At 40.7% G+C, this 12,686-nt stretch overlaps 1 protein-coding gene across 3 annotated transcripts in view; it reads left to right on the top strand.

Moving 5' to 3' along the window:
- LOC135698993 (uncharacterized) overlaps nt 1-12,686 on the top strand; it is a 580,872-nt gene that overhangs the window by 357,310 nt on the left and 210,876 nt on the right. The gene's annotated exons all lie outside the window — the stretch shown is intronic.

Below are 12,686 nucleotides of genomic sequence, written 5' to 3'. Positions count from 1 at the left end.
CGACATTCCTCCCCTCGGTGACGGTTGCGTGTTTTTCCTGTTCGCAGATGATACCGCAATAGCCGTTAAAGGAAGGATGCCTCGCGAAATAACGAGCAAACTTCAACGATGCCTTAACGCCTTTGGTGATTATGCCACCACGTGGAAAATTAAAATCAATCCCTCCAAAACACAAGCGATCATGTTCCTCCATTGGCAGTCGCCCAAACTGAAACCGGCTCCATCTTGTACTGTAATCATGGATCATATCTAGACGACTTAATGGAGATCTTAAAACACATGAAGGACTTTGGAATAATGTCTAAGCAGCCGTATTTCATATGAGAGAAAATCTGAGCAATGTGTTATGGATTATGGAATACTTGGATGTCTTTAGAATGATTCCCAATCAATCTGAAAACTTGAAAAAACCTGAGGTTTTCAATGTGATCTCATATCACTTGGTTGTAATTTTAAAGAATTCATAAGCAATCTGGAATCTTTGAGACTATCTTGGAGATGTGATTTGAATTGTTGGGTAGTTGAAGATCTTCAGAATGATGCCTGATCAAGTTGAATTATTGAACAAATATCTTGAGGATATTTTGAAGTTCTATGGTCCCCCGGACGTCTTTTGAATAATTTCTGACAAACCTACTATCTTGAGAGGATATCTATGAGATATGATTTCAATTATTGTGCAGTTGAAGATTTTCGAAATGATACCTGATCAAACTGAAGTTTTAAACAAATATTTGAGGACTTTTGGAAATGTGTGATCACCTGGAATAATTGCTGAGCAACCTGCGAATGGAGCAAATGAGAGATGTGATTTGATATGTTAGACAGATAAAGATCTTCAAAATCATACATGATCAAGCTGAAGTGTTAAACAAATATCCTGAGAATTTTTTGGAAATCTCTAATCACTTGGAAGTTTTTGAAGTTATATCTGAACAACCTGATATTTGAGAGAACATCTGGGAGATGATTCAATAATTTAATTTTTATCATTAAATGGGGTTAGCAGAACTTAATATGTACAAGTTCAAAATAAATTTGATTATTTTTAAATTTTCTACAGTTTTTAAACTTTTACCGAACAGTTCCGCATTTTAAAAGCCCAGTAAAACCTTACTACCCATTTTAATGATTTTGAGCACCTGGAGATGTATGGAATATTTTTTGAGCAACCTGGTGTTTGAGAGAATAGTTGGGAAATGTGATTTGAACTGTTGGGCAGTTGATGATCTTCAGAATAATACCTGATCAAGCTGAAATCTTGAACAAACAACCTGACGACTTCTGGGAGGTCTAGATATTCGTTCAAGACTTCAGGTTGGTCAGGATTTTTTCTGAAGATTTTTAACTGTTCATCAATACAAATCACTTCTCTCAGATATTCTCTCATAATGCCATGTTGGAAGATCAAAGTTCTCCGTAACATCGACTGGATATTGCTAAGCCTTGCAGATCTGCAACTTCTCATAAACTTTTACAGGTAATCAATAATCTACGTAATGTCCTCTGGATTTCTTTTTTATATTTAAGGATTTTTGTCCATCAGGTTTTATTCCGATGATCTTAAATCTCCTTTACTCGATTTCTCCACAACTCGATGGAAATCCAGGCAACTTGGACCACTCTCCCGATACAAATTTCCCAAATTTACCTTCCTAACTCTATGGTCCCTTCAATATCGAATTAGGAAGAAGTGACTGTATAATCATTTGAATAAGATTTGCATTAAACCCTCTAGATGTTTGTTCAAGACTCCTGGTTCAATAAGTATTTTTATGAAGATCGGATTATGAATCCAAATAACATGTCTGGTGTTTTTTTCATAAAAACTAGCGATAAGATATTATTGCAGACAAATAAGGCTATTTTACTAAGATCCTCAACAGATTATTATTTCAAATAAAATTTCTTAGATATTTACTAATAATGCCACTTTCACCAGTAAATTTTGAAAAATGTTCTCCATGAAGTCCTCTGGTTGTTTGTTCAAGACTTCAGGTCCATCAAGTACTACTGTGAAGATCTTCATCTGCCCAGGAATCCTAATCTTACCTGTCATGTGGCTCAGCAATTATTTCAAAAATATTCAGGTTCTCAAATCTCTGTTGGGGCCTCTATTAACTCAGTCGGCAAAGGTGCAGCTAAAAAAGCAAGACCATACTGGAGGTGGCTGAGTTTTTTGGGTTTCTCAACTGCCCTGGGCATAGAGTATGATTGTACTTGCCACACAATTATTCTAATGCAAAAATGGCACAGGCATCGAATGCTCTCAATTAATAACTGTGGAGGTGTATCTATAAGTAATGAGCTTGAAATGCAAAGAGGAAAAAGAAGAAGAAACTTAAATCTCTGTAAAATCCTCTGGTTGTTTTTTACAAGATTTCAGGATCATCTGCAGTTAGCAGTTCAATGGTGTCAGCTATTTTCCCCTTGATAGCAACAAGTTCAGCATCTTCTTTTGATAAATACTATCTTGCTCAAAATCTACGACGCCCATAACTGAACTCACCGATACCGGCTAGAATAAGAAACGTGGCTCTATCGGGTACACGACGTTAGGCGTACGGTCGTCATAGTTTTCTACTACATAGCTACGTCATAGTTTTCTACTACATAGCTACTATTACGTCATAGCTCATAGTTTTTGAAAATTGTTTCCCAAATCTCATAGAACTATGGTATAGAAATCAAAACCGGTTATGTCATAGATAACTACACCCAACCGGGGGATGTAACATTAGCTTACAATTATGTGGGATTCATCATCAGATGATGTTTGTGGAGACCGCATGAACCGAGGATGCGATATACCTAGCTGCGGTCCAATGCAAGAAAATTGGAGATCAAAAAATGGAGAGTGTATTAGTGAGTGAAATTAGTTATGTCGAAATAAATAGAACAGATTGCCGACTGGACTCTAACCACGAAAGTTGCGATTATCAGGCCTGTGCTTTCTCCACTGCTCTCTCCATGCTACTGAATATGGATAGCCTAAAAGCAAACACGAAGCGCTCATTTTCTCGCATACTCGATTTCGTATGCTTTTTCTGCTGGAGAGATTCGAGGCAAGTGTGTGCGTTGTTCTACAATGTTCTGCAATGTGCGTCGTTCTACAAGCTTACTGGTATAGTCGAAAGCGTAAATAGAACACGAAATAAAAAAAAAGACAAAACACCATTACATCGCATGCATGGTCAATTTCTAACATTCGTTGCGATGTTCATGAACAGAGGATGATAGGAAACGGAACTAACATTCATTGTAATAGATTTTTGGTGTGCGTGTTTAACATAAATATCATGCGCCGTGTGGCGGCACCTCCCAAGTAACCAAAATTTCCGCATTCAACTATTAAAATCACTTCCAAGTTCCGTAAAGTTCAAATATAGTTCCGACCGAACTTTCAAGTTCCATAAAGTTCGAATAAAGTCCCGACAGAACTTTCAAACCACATGAAGCAATCCGCACAAGTCTTTATTAGTAACAAAATTTAATGTACGTAAATATAAAATGATCAGTGGCTCGAATAAATCATAAATCTTATATTTATGCAATGCATCAACATTCTATCCAAACATAAAAAATAATTAAAAAGTAATTCCCAGGATTCGAACCCGTGTATTCGGCATGCGATCTACGAACGCTAACCACTGTGCCACAAATGTGTTACCATGCGGGCAAACACCAATTTAAATTCATCAAGGTGTTGTTTCGTATTCAAGTCAGTCAGCTGGCACTGAATACTCCAACAGTAGGCGGGACAAAAGCTCACTTTATTATATATCAGATGACGCAGCGGTTCGTGCTTGGGCTCTCACGCAGAAGGACTGGGTTTAATTCTTCAAACAGCTCCAATTCTACTACTAATGCTGATAAATCAATACACTGCCTTTAGAAATAATTTTCATAAAAGTGCGAACTAAACATAGAATTGGTGTAGAGGACGAAACCTTTTTTAATTTATTTTCTAAAAGTTCCGTTCAAGTTCTGCCAGAAGCTGCTTAGAACGCTCTTCACCGGAGCTTTCAAGTTCTTATAAAGACTTAAAAATGAGGCTGCTTTGAATTCTATAGACCACCACCAACCAAGCTGCTTAAGCCATAAATGGCCTTTTATCAGAACTTTTGGTTACTTGGGCTTTAGACACAAGGTAGTTCCATTAACTTCATCAAAGCACAGTATTTCACAGTATTCGAAATGCAGTACACTTACGTGGGCTCAGGGGAAGCTTACCACGGATAATCTCCTTCCTCGCATTTCAAACTTATTGCGTGCTCTCAACTTAGTATTCTAAATGCACTTTCTACAGTATTATTAACTGAGAGCTTTCGATGTCTGTACTATTCCTGCATTAGTATAGTTGTGTGAAAATTCCTAGACTGAACTGGGAAACGAACCCAGCCACCATGGTTTTGCTTTGTAGCTGCGCCTTTACTGCGCCGACTGAGCTAAGGGAGGCCCCACGGTTAATGCAAATGTCTTATTCAAGTGCCGTAATTGTTTGTTGGATTAAAGTTGTGACTAGCAGAATGTTTCGGTTTCGGATGCCAAAATAATAGGTGAAGCCATGAATCGGTCTTCTGTTCCTGACTCTATCACTGGCATACAAAGCTACGATGTTGCTCAGAATCAAAATCAAAATGCTTCTTTAACTTATATGTGCAAAATGGAAGACGATGACTAGTACATTTTTTTTTTAAATTAATGCGGAAAAGAAATCAGCTGCAACAAATGGTCAGTGCAGGGCATCTAGGAAGATTAATTCCTAATAGGACCGGAATCTCAGTTGCAAAAAAACGTAAATTTAAAAACAGTTAATTCATAGACAGATTAGTCCTAATGAAGCTGCCGTTGCTCCATTTGATTCCCGACAACTTCTCCAAAGTTTTAGACATTTCAGCTGACGAACTGTTGGCCTATATCAAATCTTCCAAAACATGAAGGCCCCAGGTTTCGATTACATCTTGAATCTACAGGGTGCGTGACGAATTTTTGCATTAAATTTCAAATAGTAATTTCTCATGCTTGTGCATCATGATTTAGATATATTTGACAGCACTGGATAGCTTATACTGTTAGGTGTAAGATCTAAACAAACAATGTTCAGTAAATGTAAAGATGTCGAAACAAGAGAGCAATCTGTCAGCCGTTGTCGCTTTGTTGCGCGCCGGAGTATGCATGAAAGAAATAATTCGGTCGGTGAATGTGTCTGAAAGAACAGTGTATAGTATAAAAAAAAGGCTTGGGAAAGTGATAAGACGGAGCACCAGCTCATACTGCTAATAAAGCACAGAAATGGCTTACGGAAAATATTTCGTAAATTTGGGAGGAAGAAATTTGGCCCCCAAGCAGTCCCGATATCAATCCGTTGGATTATTTTGTATAGGGCGTCGTCCAACGGGATACCATTAGAACCCCTCACACCACACTTAAGTCGCTAAAAGCTAAAATCAAGGCAGTGATGACATCTATGGATCGAAACATTTTAAAACGTGCATACTGCAGTTTCCGGAAGCGTCTAACTACAGTCGTCGAAAGGGAAGGCAATTTTTTTGAATAAATTTACTTACAACTTCCATATGTTGTGAAAGAAAATAAATCGCACAAAATTCATTGCTAGAATAACTAACTGGTGTATTTTTTCTCAAATATGCCATTTACTGCAAAAATTCGTCACGCATCCTGTACATAGTTGCTGTTTTCTGCAATGTTGTTCAGTAGGCCAAAGCCTTTTGAATTGCGATCAGTTTTGTTCGGAATTCTCTCGCTAGGTGGCACTTGTGTTCTTATGAACTTCCTATGCATCCAGGGTCGACATCTCGAGATCCCTGCTAGATGCACAGTTGTTGTTTTCTACAAGGTTGTTCAGAATGCTTAGGCCTTTAGAATTGAGGACAATTTAGTGCGGAATTCTCTCGCTAGGGGACAGTGGGGTTTTTATGAATTTCGTGTAAATGCTGGGTCGATATTTTGAGATCTTTGCTAGATACAAAATTACCATTTTCGGCAATGTTGTTCAGGAGCCCAAGACCTTGTTGAATTTTTGTCAGTTTAGTTTGGAAATATCTCACTCTTTACTCTTTATCAAACCCAATATGGAAAGGAAAATAAATTTAGAAGTCACCATTTTTTATCATATCTGTTCAAAAAGAGAGGTAAAGTGTGAATTGAGCTTAGTAGGGTGGAAATCAGATCGAAAACCCTACTGATGTTTTCTTCGAAACCATAGGTTGAACATAAGTTCAAATGCCGTGGTAATTCGGTTTAGGTGTTGATGAGAAAATTGAGATGTTTACCAGTTTTTAGAATGTTATTTTACCTTAGCATTTGTATTGTTCAAAATATAGCTGAAAGTGGTTGGTTTTTTTTTTAACTTTCTGAACCATTCAAACGAAAAAAAGGCACAGGTGGCTCGGTCTATCAAGAGTTAGAGATCACTACATTGCTGCTGTATGTTGCCGTGCTCTGTATTTTGAATCTAAAAAATAGCTAAAATAATCTGTATGTTTATTTTATTTAAATTATTTATTCTCCACAATTAATCATCACCGACAAAATGCGGTTTTGAATCGTTCTCGGACCGACTTGTCCTCCACCGGTTCATCTTTCTGTTCGGGATTTCATTGTGTCCAGTCGGATGCCTAATATCCTAGTTGGACTGTCTAGTGCTTTTCGATAGCCATAACTGATGCATCTAACGTATCCGAAAGTTGACTGTGTTCAAATATAGATTTCCGATAAACATGCGATTCCATCGCACATGACTGCCATTATTGCTCCCCACCATACTTACTGTAGAACATCAATCATATCAATCCAGCAAATTTTTCCAAACTGACAGATTCATAAAAATGAAATATTGATTTTGGAATACAAAATAATCAGAACCGCGCACAGTGTGGAGCATCGATGCGGATCCGCCGTCGTCGTCATCGTCGTCTTCGTCATCATCGTTCAGCATCATTTCCCATAACCAACGAAATATTCCATCCAACTTCCCGACTCCAAGAGCGTCCAACGCACTCGGCTAGTCACATCAGCAGCTCACTGAAAAGAGAAAAAAAAATCCGTTGTGACAAGGGATGTTGGCCTTTCGTGACTGCTCAGCCAGGGTGGAAAAAATATTCAAATCCAACAAAAAAATACATGCGATGCGAGAGGGGAGGAACGGGTGACGGTTTGAATATTTACGAATATTAATCCCGCATCGAGCTAGTCACTTTTCTGAGTGGCGAAATAATCAACATATTTTCCCATTTTACGAGGATCGGCTGTCATCTTCTCCGGGAAGGGTGGAATTTATATTGATTTTTCCCGATGCTGCGCCGGCACTTTTGACCTCTTGGGGTCGAACTTTGAAGTGCAGGAGTATCGCTATTTGGTGCTAGCATAATGGAAAAATTAGCTTCATTTGGATTTGGGGGTGACGACGACGACGACGACGACGGAACAACAAATTTTCACTGATTTAATTCCGGGCCCGGGTCGAGAGCATCCGCCGTGGACAGAATTGATGGTAAGCCTAATTTAAACTGAAGCATGGCACGACTCTGTCAGTCGGTGGGGGAGACGGAGGGCTTAAATAAACGAGCAAACTTTTCCTTCCCTCGGAACATTCCATGTGGTCACATTGAGAAAGCGGTTCTATCGTCGAGTAAATTTCGTTAACCGATTTCATAGGCAATGTTTGCCAGGTGCTTGTTTCTTGGGTGTTGTTTTCGCTGTTCGAAAGACAAAAAAGGTGTTCTGTGAGGGAGATGGAGAAAAAAGAAAAAGATGCTTCGAAGTAGGTAACTTTGTTCACACTGATCAAATTGAGCAAAAGTTACCATAATCAACTTTCAGTCAGTTGCAGGTCGGAAAGGTGTTTGTGTCATGTTCCGGGACCGGAAGGGCGGAGCGGGGGGGGGGGGGGACTGTAAGAATAGAGGAACTCCTGGCAGAGAGTGGGAAAGTAAATTGGAAAAATTGAAAACATCATTATCTGGTGAAGAACGTTCGAGCTATGTTTGCCGGAAAATACACTCACACACACGGGAAGGAGGCATTCCTGTAATGGGATCTTTTCTACGCAATTCTAAGTGCGAGTGAAAAATGGGACTCATAAATTTAATTTTTGTTGCTGTTTTGTTTTGTTATTCATGAGCACGAATTGATTTATGTTGTTTGGGGGGGGGGGGAAATATATGGTGTACCATAATTTAGATGGGAACCATAGAAAATTTTGAAACATTACCAGCCATGTTGGTTATTAATCATATATTGAGTTAATGAAAGATTCTCAATCCGAAGCTGACTACGTGAAACATATCACAAACAGAATCTATGACAAAACGTCGAAGGACAAAAGGTCGTAATGAACATAAGGCCAAAATGGACAAAAGTTCAAAGAACCTACATCCAAATAGTGTTTAGAAAATTTTCGCTCATGCCAGACGTCCAACAATGTCATGGCAGATGTTTTGGATACAGATTTGTTCCGCCTGAGAATTGTCACTCGAGTCAGCTTGTGAAAAGTCGAGTGACCTTTACGGGAGCCAAACGGTTCCTCGAGCAACAAGTTATTTTCATCGGCAGATGCAAGGAGTCGGTGGTGTACTTCCATTTCGAACAGCTTAGATAACCCCGAGATTAATTAATTATTCTAATGTGATGATTGCGTTTAGCGCTAATTTACAGGATACCCTTTTAAGGGCTTGTTTTCGTTTGAATTTAAAAATTTGATAACCTACCTACTTGAGCACAGGAACTACCTAACTACTTGAACTAGGTTGCCAAATCACGAATGATCTGGTGGTTTGATCGCAGACAGGCGAATTTGAACCTTTCCAGCGTGGACGTCTTGCGCTTCTTGAGTGTTTGAAGACCGGCCAGGTGGTGAATCTCAGAATAACGAATTAGCGGTGGACTGTTAAGGATCATTCTGAGGATCTTGTTTTGGATCTTCTGGAGCTTTAGGTGGTGGCACTAAGCACAACTCTCCCAGATTGACATACCATACTCAATAGCCGGCAGATTGATCTGCTTGTGGACAGCAAGCTTGTTTTTGAGGGACAAGGTGGACTTCCTGTTTATCAGAGGGTAGAGCGACCTAATCAAGATGTTACACTTGGTGGATGTCTTTTCCACCTGGGATTGGAATAGCAATTTGCTATCGAGGGTGAGACCAAGGTAGACTACTTCACTCGACCATTCAAGATGGATCTTGACGTTAGCAGGCGGAACAAGCCGAGGTGAATTCGAGTGTGGAAACAGAATGATTTGTGTCTTAGCTGCATTAATACAAATCTTCCAGCTCTTGAAATAGTAGGACAGAACGTCCAGACCTGATTGTAGTTTACTCGCCAGGCACAAGCAGGCTACCGTGAGGGACCTCTGCATCAACATTGAACGTATCAGAGGGGACATTTTTCAAGTAGACCTGGAATGATCTGCCCGACAAGTAGTTTTTGATGATCTTCACGAGGTAGATCGGAAAGTTGTCTCGATGCAGCTTGTACACTAGACCATCATGCCAGACATTGTCGAACGCCTTCTCGACGTCCAACAATGCCATGGCAGATGTATTGGAAACGGACTTATTTCGCTTGATGATGTTAGTAGCCCGTGCGAGTTGGTGGATGGTATAGTAGCCTTTCCTAAACCCGAATTGCTCTTTGAGAGAGATGTTATTATCATTTGAAGACACTAGCAGACAGCAGAGTATCAACTTTTCGAATAGCTTCGAGATGGAGGACAACAGGCTGATGGGGCGATATCTTTTGGCTCTAGTAGGACTTTTGCCAGGCTTGTGTATTGGATAACTTCCAGCATGCAGGGAAGTAACCAAGCTCCAAACATTTGTTGAAGATAACGGTAAGATGGTTGAAGAAGTCTGTTCGAGCGCAGCGCTGAAATCAAAAGAAGAAAATGAAATGAATAATTATTTACAACATCACACACTCATAATAGTTACCAATCTTACCTACCTATAAGTTACCTACCTAGAACCTAGAAATTCACCACACTTACACTATCAACCAGTAGAGATAAGAAATGTACTAAGAGATAAGCGATGAGAGAAATATACAGGAGTTGAAAACGTACAGTTGGAGAGTGCACACGCATCTCTGTTCGCGTCAGTGAGTCCGATACTTTTATAACGTCGGTAGATTGCATGCTGATCGAGGATAGCTTCACCGGTCTGAATTCGGTCCATCTCCACCCTTGGGACTCCGGACAATTGGTGAACGGAGACACGCCAAGCGAGCATTGGGCTCGTACATGGTCCTTCGAGCCGGATCTTTACCGAAACCGGATTCTATTGCTGGAGCAATTCGGGACAATAGAAGCTGCAAGTGACGCCAGATCAACTCCATTTTGCTGGGATCATAACATCACAAAGATAAGTGATTGTTCCAGTTTTTTTGCTGTTTAAGAACGGAAACTAATTCTTTTTCGACGTTGTTTTAGGGGGAGATAGGATTTCGAGTGCATCTCTAGCGTCCACTTGGTTGTAGTGGTTGGTGCTAGAGTTACGGTAGGATCTGGCAGTACGATTGCCACTCTGAAACAGGCGGTATCGACTCGAATTCCCCACTGAAAGACCCAGCGTCGACCCTGAATAACGCCACGTTCCGGATTTACGATCGAGAGGTTGATCGTCCCTTCAAGTGACCTGCGTATGAAGAAGCACCAGTTGCTCCTCTAGATTGGCCGTTGACCACGGTTGCAAGGTTCCAGTTCCATCCTCGTCGGACATCAGTGACCAGCTCAAAGCCCAAGGAAATCTTGGCATCGAACAAAGGACACCCAATCACAAGGAACGCCATTTTGCACGCTTGTAAGTCGACGGGATCTCACGTAAGTCGCCATCTTTTCTTTTTACAAAGACCTATTGTTCGATTGACCATTAATCACGTCACGAACACCCTTCCGATTACTATTGTAACTCGTGAAGTTTTTTGTAAAACCCAAGCATGCCGGGTGAACCTGATCCTAAGGTAGGCATACCAGCTGCTATGAAGCCACACGTTATTGCATGCCAACGTGATATGGATTTTCTAGCTCGTATCCAGAAATTTCTGGAAACTTTCAACAACTCCAAACTAGTAGAAGCGCAAATTCGGCTAGTTAAAATGGACGAAATTTACCTGTCATACCAGGAACATTCCTCAGCGTTGGAAATTTTAATTAGCGAGCAGGAAAAGGATGACGTCGAAATAGATGTACAAGAAGATCTTCAGGAGTTTGAGGAATTGTTTTTTACGTTGAAAGCATCTCTTGTTTCACATTGCACGGTGAAAACGGAGCGTGCGATTGATCCAAACGTTGGTGCAGCCTGTGGAACAATCAGACTACCCAGTATTTCACTTCCTGAGTTCCATGGTGAAATCGATAAATGGTACTCGTTTTACGATACCTTTCGTTCTCTGGTGCATGAAAACACAGAGCTATCAAGCATTCAAAAATTACATTATTTGAAGGCCACTAAATTGATCGATGATGTCACACTTTCATCCAATAACTAAGTCGTTGCCTTGAAAGTTGTCACTGATCGCTTTGAGCATCAAAAGTCACCTCAATGCTCTTTTTTTTCCATTCCGAAGATGCACTCGGAGTCGGCACAAGCTCTAGCGACATTAGTTGATGATTTTCAGAAAAACTTGGGTGTATTGCGCAAATTAGGTGCACCTACTGATGGTTGGAGCTCTCTACTAGTGCACATGCTCACGTCTCGTCTCGACCAAACCACTAAACGGGAATGGGAAAGGACGGCGGACCCGAAGGAGATGCCTACGTACGAGGTGTTGACCGAGTTTTTGCAGAACTATATTTTGCAATTACAATCCGTTGAAGTCGATAGTAATCAGCGGACATCAAAGCCTTTTACGCCAAAGGCTAAACCTCCTTGCTTAGCTTGCAACGGACAGCATCCCGTGTAATACTGCGATAAGTTTAAGCGGTTGTCAGTTCCTGAGCGTACGAATTTGATAACTAGTAATGGATTTTGCATGAATTGCATGGTTGAAAAACATTCTCCTAATCAATGTAAGCAACGTAATTGCCGGTTTTGTAATAAAAGGCACAACAGTCTTTTGCACACACCCAAAAAGTCAGCACAGAGCTCAACTCATCAGGAATCGAATAAACAATCCCAATCCTCTCAAGAACCTAACTCTAGCACCTCTGGTATGGTATCCATCCCTGCGTCCTCCAATACGTCAGCCTCCCCTCAAAGATTGCAATCACTTGTGACGTCTCGATCTAACCGCTCCCCCCAAGTTCAAGTCTTCTTGTCCACGGCACTTGTAAAAGTCATCGGTCCGAAAGGGAACATTGCTGTCGCTAGGGTACTGTTGGATAACGCTTCGCAACCAAATCTCATGACTAGCGGTGCCGGTGGTGTAGTGGTAAGCGTGATTACCTCTCACCCCAGCAGGCCTGGGTTCAATCCCAGTCGGCGCCGCCGGGATGTTCTGAGGCATAACATCTCTGATCACGTCTTCCTTCGGAAGGGAAGTAAAGCCGTTGGTCCCCGGTTCATGAGTTGATGGGTCGATAGGTAGGGTCCAGGTGTGGGAGCTGCCTTCCTGGCGTCGGTAGCATTGGTGCTCAGCACGGAAAACAAGATCGACGGAAAACAAACCAAAGAAAAAAAAAAAAAAAAAAAAAAAAATCTCATGACCGAGGGATTCCGTCGTTTG

Source organism: Ochlerotatus camptorhynchus, unplaced genomic scaffold (genome assembly GCF_037179485.1).
Source record: "Ochlerotatus camptorhynchus isolate MF236.1 unplaced genomic scaffold, CSIRO-AGI_Acam_v1.1 ptg000100l, whole genome shotgun sequence".
Lineage (NCBI taxonomy): Eukaryota > Metazoa > Arthropoda > Insecta > Diptera > Culicidae > Ochlerotatus > Ochlerotatus camptorhynchus.
The sequence above is the reverse complement of the archived record's forward strand: the minus strand, read 5'-3'. Positions and strand labels throughout refer to the sequence as shown.